At 34.8% G+C, this 16,128-nt stretch overlaps 1 protein-coding gene and 1 long non-coding RNA gene across 5 annotated transcripts in view; one reads left to right on the forward strand and one right to left on the reverse strand.

Moving 5' to 3' along the window:
- Ack (Activated Cdc42 kinase) overlaps positions 1–16,128 on the forward strand; it is a 126,415-nt gene that overhangs the window by 13,730 nt on the left and 96,557 nt on the right. The gene's annotated exons all lie outside the window — the stretch shown is intronic.
- On the reverse strand, positions 958–14,749 carry LOC141481173 (uncharacterized). Its single transcript, XR_012464788.1, has 2 exons — positions 14,548–14,749; positions 958–14,486 (listed from the first exon to the last, which is right to left on the reverse strand). It is a non-coding gene; the product is annotated as an uncharacterized lncRNA (long non-coding RNA).

Raw genomic sequence — 16,128 nt, forward strand, 5'->3', positions numbered from 1 at the left:
TTAAAGATTAACAATAAAATTCTCATGCACCTGAAGGATTATTTTTTGAATATTTTCAGGCAAAAATTTGGCGAAATTTTAATTGATAAAGCCAATAGGCTTTATCAATTAAATGATTTGGATTAATTTTACAATGATTACTCATTTTATTTATTTATTTATTTATTTCAAAAACTACACCTCACGATTTGATCTCCACAAACTTTATTTGAAAAATATAATCACATGTTTGGCTAGCTAGCTTTCTCAAGTGTATGAATACTTCAAATTGTTCTTATACACTTGAGAAAGCTACTGTGCTAGCGAAACATGTTGTGATTATAAAAGGATTTGGAAAAGCTGAATACACTTATTTGAATTAATGAATCGAAGAGGTTTTGTATTAAAGTGTATAATATTTTAAAATTCTTGTTGTGATTATATTTTTCAAATAAAGTTTGTGGAGATCAAATCGTGGTATACCCTAGTATTATCATGGCTTTATGGATAGCCGTGGGTAAATGTAGATTGAAGCTCAAGGTGGGATCAAGAACAACCACAAGGTCTTATATTTGATTAACAGACTCCAAGACATGACCATTTAAAGTGTAATCAAAAGTGGTAGAAGGTACATGGGATCGATAAAAGCACATGGTATGACACTTTGTGGCATTCAAGTCCATGCCATTTTAGGAGCACCAGTTTGATAGATTGTCAAGGTCAGACTGAAGCCTATTGGCATCCAAAGAGGTTTTAATAATTAGGAAAAGTTTAAAATCACCTGCAAATAATAGTGCTTTGGCGTGCCGGAAGCAATGAATAATGTTGTTAATTATGAATTATAGGATTTACTTATAGTATTTCAATATAATATATATATTTTTAAAGAAAATATTAATTTGTATAGCATTTATTTGCACCTATTTGTACTAATGCATTTGACATTATATTTTATATAGATAAGATTTTCAGGTACTCCTTTTTACAATTTCAACATAGTTCAAAAACGTTTGTCAACAGGAACTTTTTCTCATGACAATAAACGTAATTCATTCTCTCTCTCTATCTCTTTCTCTCTCAGACCCTCTATTTATCTTATACGGTGACGATGAATGAAAATCATTTCAAGAAAGCCATTAACCCTGAATTGTGTACTCTTGGTGCGTGCATAAGTTGTATTTTCGTGAAGCGCTAGGTGAAAGGAATAACTACTTAATTTTCCAACCAAGTTTTCGTTTACTTAACGTGAACACAATAAATTGATGGATGTAGTTACTACATGGTAGGAAATCGTAATGAAGAAAATAGAATTGAAACTTTCTATGTTTTTTACCAATTTTATTTATAACTTAGTTACTGCAGTTTCGTCTTATAAGGAAATTTTCAAACTTATACATTAAACTAACAATAGTTTATATATTAGCTCTTATATAACACCCCTGTAGGTAATAATAGAGGTACTTCGCTTGATTTAGTATCTGAATTTACAATTTACAATGCGGATGTGCTAATTTGAAAACTGGTGAGTAGACTAAATCGATTTTATCATGTAACAGGTTGCACCCGCAATGTTTATGCTTGTGAATTTCCAAGGATTCTAAATAATTGAGTTTGTAACCCTTATGACCATTATGACCTATCTGTGTAATTATATCAATTTTCCCTAGCTAGATTGTTAGCAGATAAAGGCAGTGAGAATGCACTGCTAATTTATGACTGTCTGGATGGAAATGATAGCTTGGGATGGTAATGTCAGTATAGCTAGGTTTTCTGAAAACATTGAACTCAAATTTATTCTGATTGTGCGTAATGGTCAGGTCTGAGAAATTTATCTGTTTCTCTGTCTCGAGTGTGAACACAATATAAATAGTGATTGATCAACTTTATATCGACTCAATTTGTGAATTCAAAAGCTTGAAGTTTTTATGTTTGGTAGAAATTGGTATAAAATTGGCACATTTACATATAGAAAGTTTTCAATTAGTCAGCACATATTGCAGACCGATGACTGTCATCGGTGAAGCATCAAGGTGAATAAACCTCCAAAGAAGCCAGCCACTCGTGCTGGCGAAACGGTAGTATGCAGTTCCAAACTACGACGGCCTACAAATCCGATTGAAAATAGTAACACTGAGGCGGTAACGTTTCAACGTGCGATTCCTCAATGTGTACAGAGTGTCTCAAAATACATCATTTAAGAAACAAACATGTCGGTTTAACAAAATTGTTGTGTTTCAACGTGCGATCTCAATGAGAAACGTATATATTTATTCAAAAGTGTCTGGTAGTTACGTGTTGTGGAGTTAACGTTCGAAGGTGGAAGTGCCAATGGGGGAGCGAAGTATTCGACAATGACAATTCAAAATACGTTGTTTCGCGTGCGTTTCGTCCGTTTTGCGTGCGTTTCGTCCGTTTTGCGTGCGTTTCGTCCGTTTTGCGTGCGTTTCAATCGTTTTGCGTGAGTTTCCACCGTATTGCGTGCGTTTATTCGTTATCTTTTCGTCGTCATTGTCGTTTTTTCGTTGTCGTTTTCGTCTCATTCCAGTTTTTGTTAAAGGTATATTATCATAAGGCGGTGAGGTTAGGTAAAAAAAAGAAATAGGGTAATTCGAGGAGAGATGGGCAGTGAGGTGAGATGGGCACAATATCCTCAAGCGGTTATTTAAAGAACTATTAACATTTCGTCCGCTGCTAGTTGGAGGAGCAGGCGCGGCCATTGTTGTAGAGTCGTTTTATAAGTCGTTGTGTCTATATTTTTATATTATTTAGGAAACACTGTCAAGGTAAGGTCTCAAAATTTTTCGCTCATATTTTTAAAGATGTGTTACATTTTCGTTTTTACTGTTTTTTGAATAAATATGCTTTGGCATAACTAGGATGGGGCTGGATAATAATGTTAAATGCACTGGAGTCGCTTAACGAACATGTAAACCGTATGGCCGAGGTGCCCATCTCTCCTCAACAAAAAGGAGAGATGGGCATTAAAGGCACAAGGATAGTTGGGCAGGTGCCCATCTATCCTCGATAACTGAGTTAGATTATATTCTGATATTTTTCTATTAGATGCCAACTGTGTATGTTCGGAAGGGAAACACACAAGCTTCCTAAACCGAGGAATCTCTGCAGGAGGCCATTGCCAAAGTAAGAGACGGACAGAAGGTGCTTGCTATTGCAAAATTATATAGCATCCCCAGAACTACATTACAGAACAGACTTGAAAGTGGAATAAAATCAAAAGGTTCATTAGGGCCGCCTAGTCAACTAGGCGCAGAAGTGAAAACGAAAACTGTCAACTATATCGAAAAATTACAAGCGAGAGGGTTCGCACCAGACCGAAGGGCTGTGCGTGAAATGGCCTTCAGGATTGCGCAGGCACTTCAAATTAAAACTTCCTTCAGTGAGGATACTGGTCTTGCAGGTTTTCCCTGGTTTAATTCGTTTATGCGCAGAAAACCAAGTTTAAGAATAAGGCAGGCGGAGGGCGAGCTAAAAGATAAGGCTCTAAAAAAAGAAATGAGACAGAAGGAAGTTGAGGAAAGAAAAAGAAAGAGAGCTTTTAACAAAGGAATTAAACAAAAGGAAGTTGAAGAAAAAGAGAGGGATAGAGCTTTGAAGAGAGAAATTAAGAAAAAGCAAGCGATGGAGAAAGGAAATAAAGAGAAGAAATGGAGAAGAAAACTTTCTTATCAGTACGACGAGTCTGAATGTGATGAGGCCATTTCGTTACATGACGACGGTACTGACGAATGGGACGAAGAAGTTGAGGAAGTTAAAGAAGATGACCAAAAGAGTTGCAAGAGGGCACGTTTGTGGTAGTCAGAGTTTCTGGAAAAATGGCCTACCGTTTGTTCGTTGCCAAAATAATTTGTAAAAGTTCAGAAGGCTTGGAAGTCAAATTTTATAAAAGAGTAGAGATGTTAATGAAATTTAAGGAAACCGACGAGACGAATTATGCAGATGAAGAGGACCTTGTCATAGTGCTGTCAAATCCGATCGAGGCAAGCCCAGCAAGATATCAGAACATGATAGGTTTTAGTAACGATTTATCTGAATTTTCTATGTTCTTGGGTAACTTGTTTCTTTTAATAAAACAGCCTAGCACATTTAGGCCTCATTTTGAATTGTTCTTTGGTTAATTCTCTTTCATTATACCTATACCTGATACATACATTGCCTTTCGATATTTTGCCTATTCGAAAACTAGAGGAATACAATTCAATTGAATTAGGTAGAAATTGTGATTTCCAGCGAAAAAATCACAAAAAATTGTCGCTTAATGTAACTTAAAGCTATGCCCATCTCTCCTTACCGGTAAATTTCTTGGTGCCCAACTCTCCTCGCAAGGCGAGGAGAGATGGACAAAGACAAGGGCGAGAATTTTTCCTAATAGATCCCAAATAAATCCATTTCGACGTAACTGTTGCACTACATTGTGTGTTATAATCTCTATACTAACGTGTTTCAACAGAGGTTAGCAAATAGTCTGCATACTAACGGTGACACTATTCGTTTTTCAAAACTGTGCCCATCTCTCCTCGAATTACCCTAAAACATTTTCAATAAAAATATTTATACATTTTTATTTTGGTAACTTATCACAAAGCCATTTGTATAAAATATCTACGTTTCAGAGACTGCAATTGTAGTTGGTTCGGTTGCGAATGTGATGCATACAGTGTGAGACACCTTCGTTGTTGTAGAATATGGGAACCATCCATGTCATATTGTCATAGCCCTCCAAATTCACAACGCGTGTAGGTATATCCAACTCGTAAAATTTCGCAGATAGTCATGTCTTTGATGTCCTCGCACATAAATGACATCGACACCTTGTAGATTTTCCATGAGGAGGGCATCCAATTGATTATATTCTACAAAGCCAGAGGAATACCTCAATCCGTGAATGTTTCTCTTCAACTAACAGGCGGTACGGCGATCTTCTTTACTCAAACAGGAAAATGGTGTGTTTGGCAGCATTAAAACGTTATTACATTGAATTCCAATCCAAATGGCTATTTCTTTGGGTCAAATGCCCCCCATCTCTAATGCCCACTCACCCATGAAATATGTCAATCGGGCTGAAAAAACGTGTTCAAACATAGTTCTTATAACAGTTTATAGGTCATGTTACTCGTCTCCCCCTGCTGGGGAGCCAAAAAATTACTTTTTCTTCATTAATTTCTTCCCAGCTTACTATCTGATAAAAAATTCTGAAAAAAATTCATTATTATAGGTGATGATGACACGTTTGGGAAAAAAAATTTTTGGTCCCCAAAATCCCGTGCTCACAACTTGATAAAATAAAAAAAAAATGACCAAAATAAAATACGTCAATTTTTTTTACTCTGAAAACTTATAAAAAATACGCCTTCATGGATTTTTTCAGATTTTTCAAGACCTGGACACGTTTTAAACGTCCGTTTTTCGTAATTTTTGTCGTTTTTTTACGTTTTTTTGCCGTTTGTCACCATTTAGAGCACCTTGCGAGCTCGGAAATGCATTTTTGTGCTCGTTGAACCTGAAAATTGAATTCCTCAGAAAATTTCACATATATAAATTTTACTATAGAGCATTTTTATTAATTTTTTGGTTCTTGTGATAAACAAATGTCGTTTTAAGATTATCGTAGTGATAAACGGGACTTTGCTGCGAATGGTGCATGTTCTTCTGAGCACTTGTAAAAATGATATGTTCTCTATGGAAATGTTTTTTCTTTTCTTATTCTATTGTTAAATCCGTGGAAAGAACAGGGAGAGGATGAAATCGATTTCTTAACGTACTGTTTCTATATAACATATCAGGTAGGTAACGGTGTATATTTGAAGATCACTGAGCAGTATACTAGGTTGATATCATTTTCAGTAAGTAATTATTCTTTCACATCGAAAAAAATTGTTCAAAAGATCGTTTTATCAATACAATCACATTTATATTGAAAAATTGTGGAAAGAAATGTTCAATCTTCGTCGCTATCTTCATCGATTACGGGACACATATTTTCCATATCGAGCATTTCTGCAGGTCGATCCTCGACAAATATCTTCCGTAAGAAAGGTGGTATATTAGGCCTGCGACGTGAGAACAGCAGCCAATGGTTCGCAAAAAACTCGCACATGTACAACAGTATCCCATGATTGCATCAATACCAGCTCCGTCTTTGTCATACTTAACGTAACATTTGTACACTTTTGAACTAAGTGGCGTGACCTCACCTCAAAGCTAATAATGCATGGTTCTTCTATCAGTAATTTTAAATGAAGCAATCCATCTTCTTCTAGTAAGTGAACTCGAAAAGAGAATCACCAACCTCTAGGAAATCAACTTGATGAGAATTTGTAAACCAACCCCCGAGGAGAAATGGCCGAATACAATACATCCTCAGCCATCTATGTCACAGAATACAAACATTTAAAGTATCACCTCACATGAAATGATGAAAATACATGTATTGATAAGAAAGTCAATGAGAAAACCTCCTCTACTACGTCGATACAAAACACAAACATTCCCGCTAGAAAAACTATAACCAATAAACAGGTCAGTGAAGGGATAAAAAACGCACAACAATCTACTGGGTGGCAGAATCAAAACAGGCACAGAAGAAAGAAGATACCAATTGTAGGAAATAGCACACAAATAGACTCCATAAGGACTTTAACTAAACAAGGATATCTACATGTCTACAGTTTAGCAGAAGAAACCACTCCGAATGAACTTGAAGGTTTGAAATTAACAGCTCCCCATATCCCATTTACATGTGAAATACTGACAAAAAATAACTGAAAGTGTTCTATGTTAGTAAAGTTCCCAATACAATTTGTTAAGGAAGTTTATAAACCTGAGATATGGCCTTCGGGTGCTCTGGTGAATAGGTATATTTTTTGCTATAATACTACCACTACTCAAGAGGATACCAATGCAAAAAACTAGAAGAAAATGACGATTCGGAAATTCAGCAAATTTTCACTAGTAACCATGATATGGCGTCTGTCAAAAATGTTTTATTATACCTTAACATACAAAGTTTAGGGGGTAAAATTAACTTGTTGGAAATTATATGTGATCGAAATGAGGTAAAATTCATTTGTATTTGTGGGCACTGGATGAACAGTGATCGATTAGAGCAAGTTAACATTTCGGGATTCATTAACGCTAGTAAATACTGTAAAAACATTCAACATATAGTAGCAATGTCAATAGAAGGCTGTTTCGAATGCTCGGCAATTGAAAAAGATAATAATTTGTGTATTACAACAATATACCGCCCACCAACCGGTGACTTTAAAACATTTTTCAAATCACTTGAGTGTCTCTTGAAATGTATTATTCAGAAATATACATTCATTATCATATCAGCTGATTTTAATATCAATTTTCTAGACAAAACTTGCCCTCAATATATAAGACTCATTGATATATTAGACTCATTTGAACTTACAGTCATCTCAAATGAACCAACCAGATGTGCCAAATATGGTAATTATATTACTAAGACTGGAATTGACCACTCAAGTCAATTATTAACATGGCATCAAAATATCATACAAAAACAAAATGATATCGTGGAAAAAGAAATACGTATATTTTCCCAACCCAACATTCACGAATTCCAAACAAGAATGGAATCATTCAAAATTATTGATCGAATAACTAATACAAAAAAATGTTCTCTGATTACTTAAGCCATCTCCAATGGTGTTTTTTGAAACATGTGAAATATTCAGCCACACTACAGAGACTGAATTTCCCGTCAATTTTGCAATCGAAACTTTGAGTGCTTTGAAGATAAATTTTCATACTCGTTTTTCAGATTTTGATGTCATTGCGAATGAAATTAAGCTTTTTCAAAATCCTTTTGATTCTGACATTGAAACCCTGGCTCCGGAAGTCCAAATGGAAATTATTGATTTACGGTGCAGTGATATGCTTAAGAACAAATATCAAAATTCATCTTTGTTGGAATTTTATAAGAGTCTTCCACTGGAACAATTTGATAATTTGCATAAATTTGCTCGTGGGTTGTTTTCTGTTTTTGGTACTACTTACTTGTGTGAGAAAACGTTTTCCAAGATGAAGTACACAAAGCATGTTTACAGATCTCAATTAACCGATGAGCATCTTAAATCTCTTTTGATAATTGGTACAAGTAAAATTGATCCACAACTACAAAGTATTGTCAGTGGAAAATCACAATTACTAAATCTCATTAGTGTTTTTGTTTTACTGTGATTCATTTCAATTATTTGTTTAGTTATTAATTTGCCTAAACCTAGATACTTAAGTTAAGTTTTCTTTGTCATCATTTCTGTCGTTAAGTTTTTCCTTGCAAGTAAATAAAACCGAGTAATTATTATTCTGTGTTTTCTTCTTCAACTTATCACAGCAATAGTAACAACAATTAGGTAATCATTGGCTGTCGCGGGCCAGATTGTTGACAGTAAATCATTGACTGTCGCGGGCTGGATTGATGACACTGGCGGGCCGGATTTGTCCCGCGGGCCGTAGTTTGGAGACCCCTGGTCTAGTGTATTCTAAGCTTAATATAAATATTACCATTTGAGGACACTCATAAGAAATAAATAGAATATTTATAATGCAAAAACGTTTCATTAGATTAATTTTTGATCTCAAATACAGATAATCTTGTAAGAAGACTTTCTACGACAAAAAAATTTTCACATTACCATGTATTTATCTTTACAAAATATTAAGCTACGTTCATGTAGCTCCGTCTCTCATCAAACGAAACGAAGAAACGACTTTCATCAGGTAAAAATAAACCGTAATGAGTACAAAGGTTCACCACTTTATGCCGGGGCAAAATATTTTAACTTATTACCACACAGCATCAGAAGTGAAACAAATTTTCTCGAATTCAAGAAAAAAGTCATAGACTTTTTGGTAACTAGTTGTTTTTATTCCCTGTAAGAGTAGGAAAATAATATTTTTGTGTAACGTGTTGTTGTTGATATAAGTGATATTAGATAAAATATCTTTTGTAAAATGTGACGTGTCATATATACATTCTTGTATCAAAAATGATGAATGAATTGGATTTGGTTTGATTTGATTTCTGCCAAGTATGATATGGCTTGACTAAGTTGATACGAACCGGTGAAAAATACTTCGAAATCATCCAACGTTAACTGGGGAAAATCCAAAAGTTCCTCCGAAGATGTGGTTTCAAATGGGACCGTTTCCCTGTTCAAATTCTCTTCGTTTATCCTTTCCTCGAAATTATTAACTTTTGTGTTTTTTAGTTTCATGTGCTCTACTACAAGTCTTGTTTTTTCGTCCAAATTGTTTAACCGTTTTCCGAAAAGATTTTGCAGGCAATTAGCAATTTGGCAGTAAACTTTTGCATCTTTTAACATGTTATTTCGGAACTGATGATGAAGCAAGGGATATTTTTGGGCTATTATCCCGTGAATTGCTTCTATAACCCAACGAAGTTTAGTAACAAATCTCGAATAATTCGACTCTTCTGCCGTGAGTTGATTTCTTTTGCCTTTTAAGGATGGCATGAGAACCACATTACCCTCACTTTTCAAAAACTCCACAACATCGCGGAATCCACGATCCAAGACAAAAACATCTCCCGGTCTCAGAATTTTACTGATTCTTTCCGGATCTTGCAGTATGCCTTGCAATATTTGAGCATCGTTGAGGTTGGCGTTGAATGGTCTTGGCAAATCAATAACGTATCCATTCGAGGTACAACTAGTAAAAGGCTTACACAATGCTACTTTCTTTTGACTTGAGTAAGACTTTCGCTGATAAATGTTATTGCTACTTTTTTCGTGTCGCAAATAAGTGCCGTCACAAATTAAAACTAATTTGTTAGTTATGTTGTGCAATAGCTCAGCAACAGGCGAGATCTGACTGAGAAAAAATTCTCTGCCCCTTGCGTCGACACCGAAATATTATGGAAGTACTTCTTTTTCGAAACAGTACAAGACTCCATGGATTGACTCGTTCACAACCCGTTCACTCAATTTCACAACAGCTGCTATAATTTTGTCCGAGTTTCCAGATCGCAATTTGAGCAAGAAAATGACGAGAGCTTTAAGAACATTTCGATTTTCAGAATCTCTCATGGTTACAAGTACTTTACGCAACTCCAGAATATCGGTCCATAAAAATCCTGTCAAAGATTTTACCCTTTCTTCTGACATACTGTAGTTTCCAATCTTATCTATGACACGCGAATCTGCATTTTTAGATATTTTTTCCATGAAATTTTGAACCTCTGATATTTCAATCTCGGACTCATCGGAGAATATAACAATTCTATCCAATTCATTTACAAAAACTTGAATTCTTTTAACAGGTACGTCCCGGAAATCTTTTAATGAATGGCAAATGAAGCAATATTTTTTACTTGCAAGTACTCGGTTGAATTGCATCGTTACAGTTTCTGCAGGTTCTTTGACAAATGGTTCAGAGTAAATTGATGTTTCACTTGATGTTTGAGAATCAGATTTTACGGACTGAGATTCGCTTTATAGTCAGTCCTAGTTCACTAGTGTTCGTGACAGATTGACTATTCGGAGTGGGTCCTGACTCGCTTTCCATATTCAATGGGTTTGTTTCATGATTTTTGGTTTATAGTTCACTTGATAGGAATTTTAAATTGAAAACCAGTGCACTTTGTTTCAGCTCTCTAAGTACAGTAGTTTTCCCGTAATTAATTGTTAAAAATCGAATGTGGTAGGGTGGTAACGTCACGGCCCTATTACCGCTTCTTGTTCGATTGAGCAATAGGAACAAAAGAAATAATCAAATTGCCAAATCGTTAAATTTACGAAGCCTATATTTATCAATTCAATTATGGAAGTGTATATGAACTCGTTAACGTTTCAATTAATGAAAAATTTTCCACATTGAATAAAATGTACACAAAAAATCATGTTTAGAACTGAGTTTTATATCTGAAATCCGTACACAAAGTTGAAAGATCACGAAATATTTACCTAAACTATGATTTTATGCATTATTTAATAATATACAGTTATGAAAATCAAAAAATATAGCAAACTGGATTACAGAATCATTTCAAATATTCAATTTATTCTACATTCCCCAATCTGTATAACTACAATTTATTATAAAAAAAAAGATTCCCACATACATACCTCTTTTTAATATTGCAACTGAATTCAAACATTATAGGCTCGCTTGGGTAATCTGTTGAATCATCCAGAACTTGAGAGGAAGGTTGAATGAGGTCAAGTATAGACAGAATTGATTGTACTCGAACTGACCCAACAGAAGCTTCTGAGGTAATACCATTAACCATATGATAAAATTTAATGAAGTAAAATGTATCATACTTTCAGCAACAGTATTAACTCCAGATAATACTTTCTATGGAGAATACTTGAAGTTGAAATAAAACTGTGTCATCAAATTCAATATTTTCGTCCCCCTTTCATTTATAGTCACTTTTTAAATGATTTCTATAAAGTCTTGAAAGAGTAGGATTGTAGTTCTTTCTTTTCAATACTTTCATCAATTTTTTTCTCATCATTTTATCCTAAACTCATTATATAAAATAACTCATCTATAAACCAATGCGCTTTCTGTTTTCTTGTGCTTTCCAGCACAATTGAAATCAGCACAAGAATGCACTATATTAAAACAGACACAAACCAAACTCGATGAAAAAACGAATTGTTCCTACGCGAAATTGTTCCTACGCGAGCTGTCAGCTAAGAAAAAGTTGAAACTCAATATTGCGAAAACTAGCAGAATGGATGCGATATGACATACATTTTTAATGCCGAGTAAACCAATAAATTGTGATATGGGTACGCCATTTTCCTGAGAAAATGAACGATCAATTAAAATTTCCTGTAATTATTCATTCATTTTTGTTAGGAATGAAGCCAGCAAACAAATAAATATACAATAATAAGATCGCCCGAATCCACGAATTAAGCATAAAAATGGACAATAATATTTGACTTGATAACTGATATAGTTCAAGTTATATTTTAATATGATTCCAAATAGAATTTAACGAGCTGTATTTTCAAATGTTTTTCGAATGATCATGAACCCTAATAAAATAAATCAATTATGCATTCATGCCACCCAACAAAAATAAGAACTTCAACGTTACTGGTATATAAGCCATATTGTCATCCAGTCAGCCAGTGCCCACTGTAGCGTATGCGAAAATGTGCTCTTTCTAATGTTGATGGTTTCTACACATAACTTCGAATTTTTTTCAAAATAATTTCAAAATGAATGTTGAACCAAGTTTTGTTAAAACTGACTCCGACAACTTACCAAGAATCGATTTTGAAGTGATCCATGGATTTTACTTGAAAAATTTGCAATACTTAGGTACCGAAATAAAGAAGGTAAATTGAAACGGTACCTAAGTGGTATATTCAGTAGGTCCCTTTTATTTTTATGACATTCATTTCAGACTTTGTATTTTATTGAATGATTTGAAAGTTTTGACTTAATTTTTATTTTAGCTCGGCCAAGGTAGTAATGGTAAAATTCAATCCAAAAATAACCCGAAGAAACATTTTTCGGAATCTAAACTAATGACACGGAATATGTAGCAAAATAGGCACCCGCCGATACCTACCTTTCACAAAAGAAAACTTTCTTTAATTAGATAATTGTAACAGTTGTTTTCACACCGAGTTGACAACAATAACAACAAAAATGGCGTCTGTCAAATTGGATCATCAGATCTGTGATTGGATATTAAAAACCAATACACTTGGCAACTCCGCTCCAGAAACTACCAATTTTATTGGTCAACAGACATGCGGCCAATTTAAATTCTTGCTTTTCAAATTGTTCTTTTTTTGCAAATATAAGGAGATCATGGGACCGATTAGGCTTCATAAGTATAATATACCCCTAACTCGATCAGTCTATAAGCAAACCAGTATCATTTTCCATATCATGAAACAAGCTCATTCATCACCACTGCGGAAAACGGGTTCATCCACTTCAACAGGATTATGGAGATTACCGGATGTTGGTGTAGCAAGAGTTGAGATGACATCTGGAACCTGCGATTAGATTGATGTATCTGCTTGAGCCGTTGCTACTTTTTCTTGAGCCTTGGCTTTTTCTTTTTTGAATTTGTTCAATCGAAGAATATTGTAGCACTTTTTGCAAACGTATTCACCTTCTTGAATCTGAATGCCGTAGTCAGAAGAAAAAGTTGAAGCCTCTACTCTTGATTTTATTTTTCTTTCTCTTCCTATGTCTGGATCTAGATCTCGTAAGCGTTTGGAGCATAAAGTGTACCTTGACTCGCTCCGAACCCGTTTTGTTGGCAGAGACTTCAATTCTCCGGGCATCATTCTTCTCTATAAATTAAAAGCACTTTGGTTTATGAGTTTTCTCAATAAAGTTATGACTTTTGATTGAACTTTTCTAACAAGAGATTCTTCGCAACCATATCAAAAACATCTGCCATGATTGACGAGCAACTAAGTTTTTAAGTCTTTTTTACTCATAAGACAAATGAACGTTGGTTTTTGTTGTTTTTATGATCATGGCATCACATCACAGATTACTCGAGTGGACGTATCCAGCAGTGTTCGTAGTGAATTTTATCATTGAGAACGTCAATGAATGAATATTTGTGTAAAACCCTTTGTACTACAGTCGCTCGTCAAACTGGCTTGAAAAATTATATTCGAAGGTGTCAAAAATCACAAATTACGTCACCTAAGAAAGACACATCTCAAAATAGCCAAATAAACAAATTTTAAAATCCCACAGAAAGTAGTCTGATTGCAAAAATTGACGAACCAGCAATTCAAACACAGCCGGTCCTCGCAGCTTATTTAAGGTTTGATAAAAATTATTTTATAATATCGCAATATTTACATTTTTTCTAACCTGTGAGATGTGGGTTTCTTCGTGTTTATTCAAATGTAATATGCAATATGAGATCGCGCGTAGTTTTGTTACGGGCTTTTTCCTGGCTCAGAAGGTGTCTTTATATACTGTGTAAGAGTTGTTACTCTGAAGGGTGAAACCGTATCAAAATTTCATATTGCTCTACCAAAAGCCAGTATTTGAGGTAGGGTAGAGCACTGGTTAGCTCAGTGGAGACGGGTGGTTCGTATTTCTTAAGTAGTTCAATTAATGCAACCTTTTCTTTGGAGAGAGAGAGAGAGAGAGGGAACATCTATATTACGTGACTTTACAAAACTCACTTTCTAATATACTGTACGTACTAGGGGTTGAAACAAGTCTAATTTATTTATATAGTTAAATTAGCTTGAAAATAACTACAAATAACTTGGCTGGTGGTGACGAAATTGGGTGTCGAAAGAAAAAGGCAATAATCAAAGAAATAATGGTGATACTCATCCGATTCGTTAGCTTTCCTCCCTTTTTGGTTGCAACCTGGGAAGTTGAAACTGCACTCCCCCCATTTCCAGGAAGTAGCGGAACTGTCAGGTTTTCAAATTTCAGAAATTCTTTTATTACGTTATCCAACGGCATAAAACGAAAAAGGCCTATAGAGGATAGAGAGAACACTATAACTCTAGAATACTTTATCAACTATTTTATCCATACCTTTGATGAAGGGTGACCTTAGAGTCTGATTTCAGCTTTGTATCCCCTTTAAAAGAGGTAATGACAACTAAGCTCACAACACTAGTTGTTAAAAATGGAACACGGCAATTCAATCCCCAATCGTGGGTAATAGTAATGAAAAATAATCCAGAACTCGTATTTTCACATTCACTAAATGAACACACTGTACTCCTGCCTGAAATCTTTTACTACTGATTCAAATTTTGTAATGTTGGAATGCGTCTAGTCTCCCGTTCACGAATCAAAATATTTAATATCGTTGTTGAACTTCTTTGTCCCACTCATGAGAATATTTCACCTAATTTGACAGCTAATTGTCGGTGATTGATGCGGAGCGATATTTAAAATTGACGAGACATCGAGAAACGTACATAGTTGCGAACTTTGCAGAACAATGACCTTGATATAAGTTATCGAATATGCGAAACAGACAGACAACCACTTTAAGAAAAATTATACTGTAACAGTTTCTGAGAGAAAAATTGAATTTCGAAGGTAACCATTCAGTTTTTTCTTTTTGCTTTCAATTACGACTGTAACACAACGCATGCACGAATTAAATGATTGGAATGAGAAAATAACTTTTTAAAAAGAATTTATTTTACAAACTAGAGACGACTGTCTTACGAGAGCTACAAACAGAATGATAATTAATATAATGTTAACTGGATGCTACTGCATGTCGAGATAAGGGATTCCTGGAATATCTCTTACTCAGCTGAATATCCGTGTGAATGGCCGTGTCGTGGGAACTATGACCACGTAACTCCTCCCTCCTTAGGCCGAAAAAATAATGGAATTATTTTGGCGGCTTGGAACCATATCTTCGTCATTGGTATTTTCTTCTTTTTGGGGTGTTTTGAAGCAACAACATCCCAGTATACGAGTTTTAATCCAATTTTTCTTAAAAGCTGCCAATATCAGGACAATTATTGTGATAGTAACTCCTGCAAAGACGCCAAAAGTGGTAGTGTTATTTTCGGAGTTGTTAAATTTGTGGATTGGTTTCAATCGGTCCACTATATTGTTGATTTCGTAGAGTTCTTCAAAATTTAGTCTAGAGAAATTTTGTGTTTCATATATTGTTGACTTCTCGATATTTTTCATTTCAATTTTAGGTAAGATCAGTGGCTTGCCTGTTCCTATTTTCACGTTGTTGGTGAAAATCTTGTTTCTTACTTCAATTTGGCAATTTTTCGGGATCTTGACTATGGTGGGCGCTTTTATTTCCAAATTGGTCTTCGGAAAAGTAATCTTCTGGACAATAATACGTTTTCTCTAATACTGGGCATGGACTGTCTTCGAACTGGATATTGTGGTTTGCTCTTGCCAAATATGGGTATTTTGGGATAAAAATACTGTGATTTTGGATGATAGGATAAAGGTGGAAAAATGTAAGAACTTCGTTTCCGATAATAGGAACGTGTATTGCGAAAATTATTCTGTCATTCGAAAAAGTTACTTGTGCACCGAAAAATTGATAATATGTCAACATACTTTCAAATTTCGGGATTTTTGAATCAGAATAGATGTTGCTTAAATAATTTATTATTTCTTTTA

Source organism: Leptinotarsa decemlineata, unplaced genomic scaffold (assembly GCF_025532065.1).
Source record: "Leptinotarsa decemlineata unplaced genomic scaffold, Ldec_3_MD MMD2_tig00000090_RagTag_RagTag, whole genome shotgun sequence".
NCBI lineage: Eukaryota > Metazoa > Arthropoda > Insecta > Coleoptera > Chrysomelidae > Leptinotarsa > Leptinotarsa decemlineata.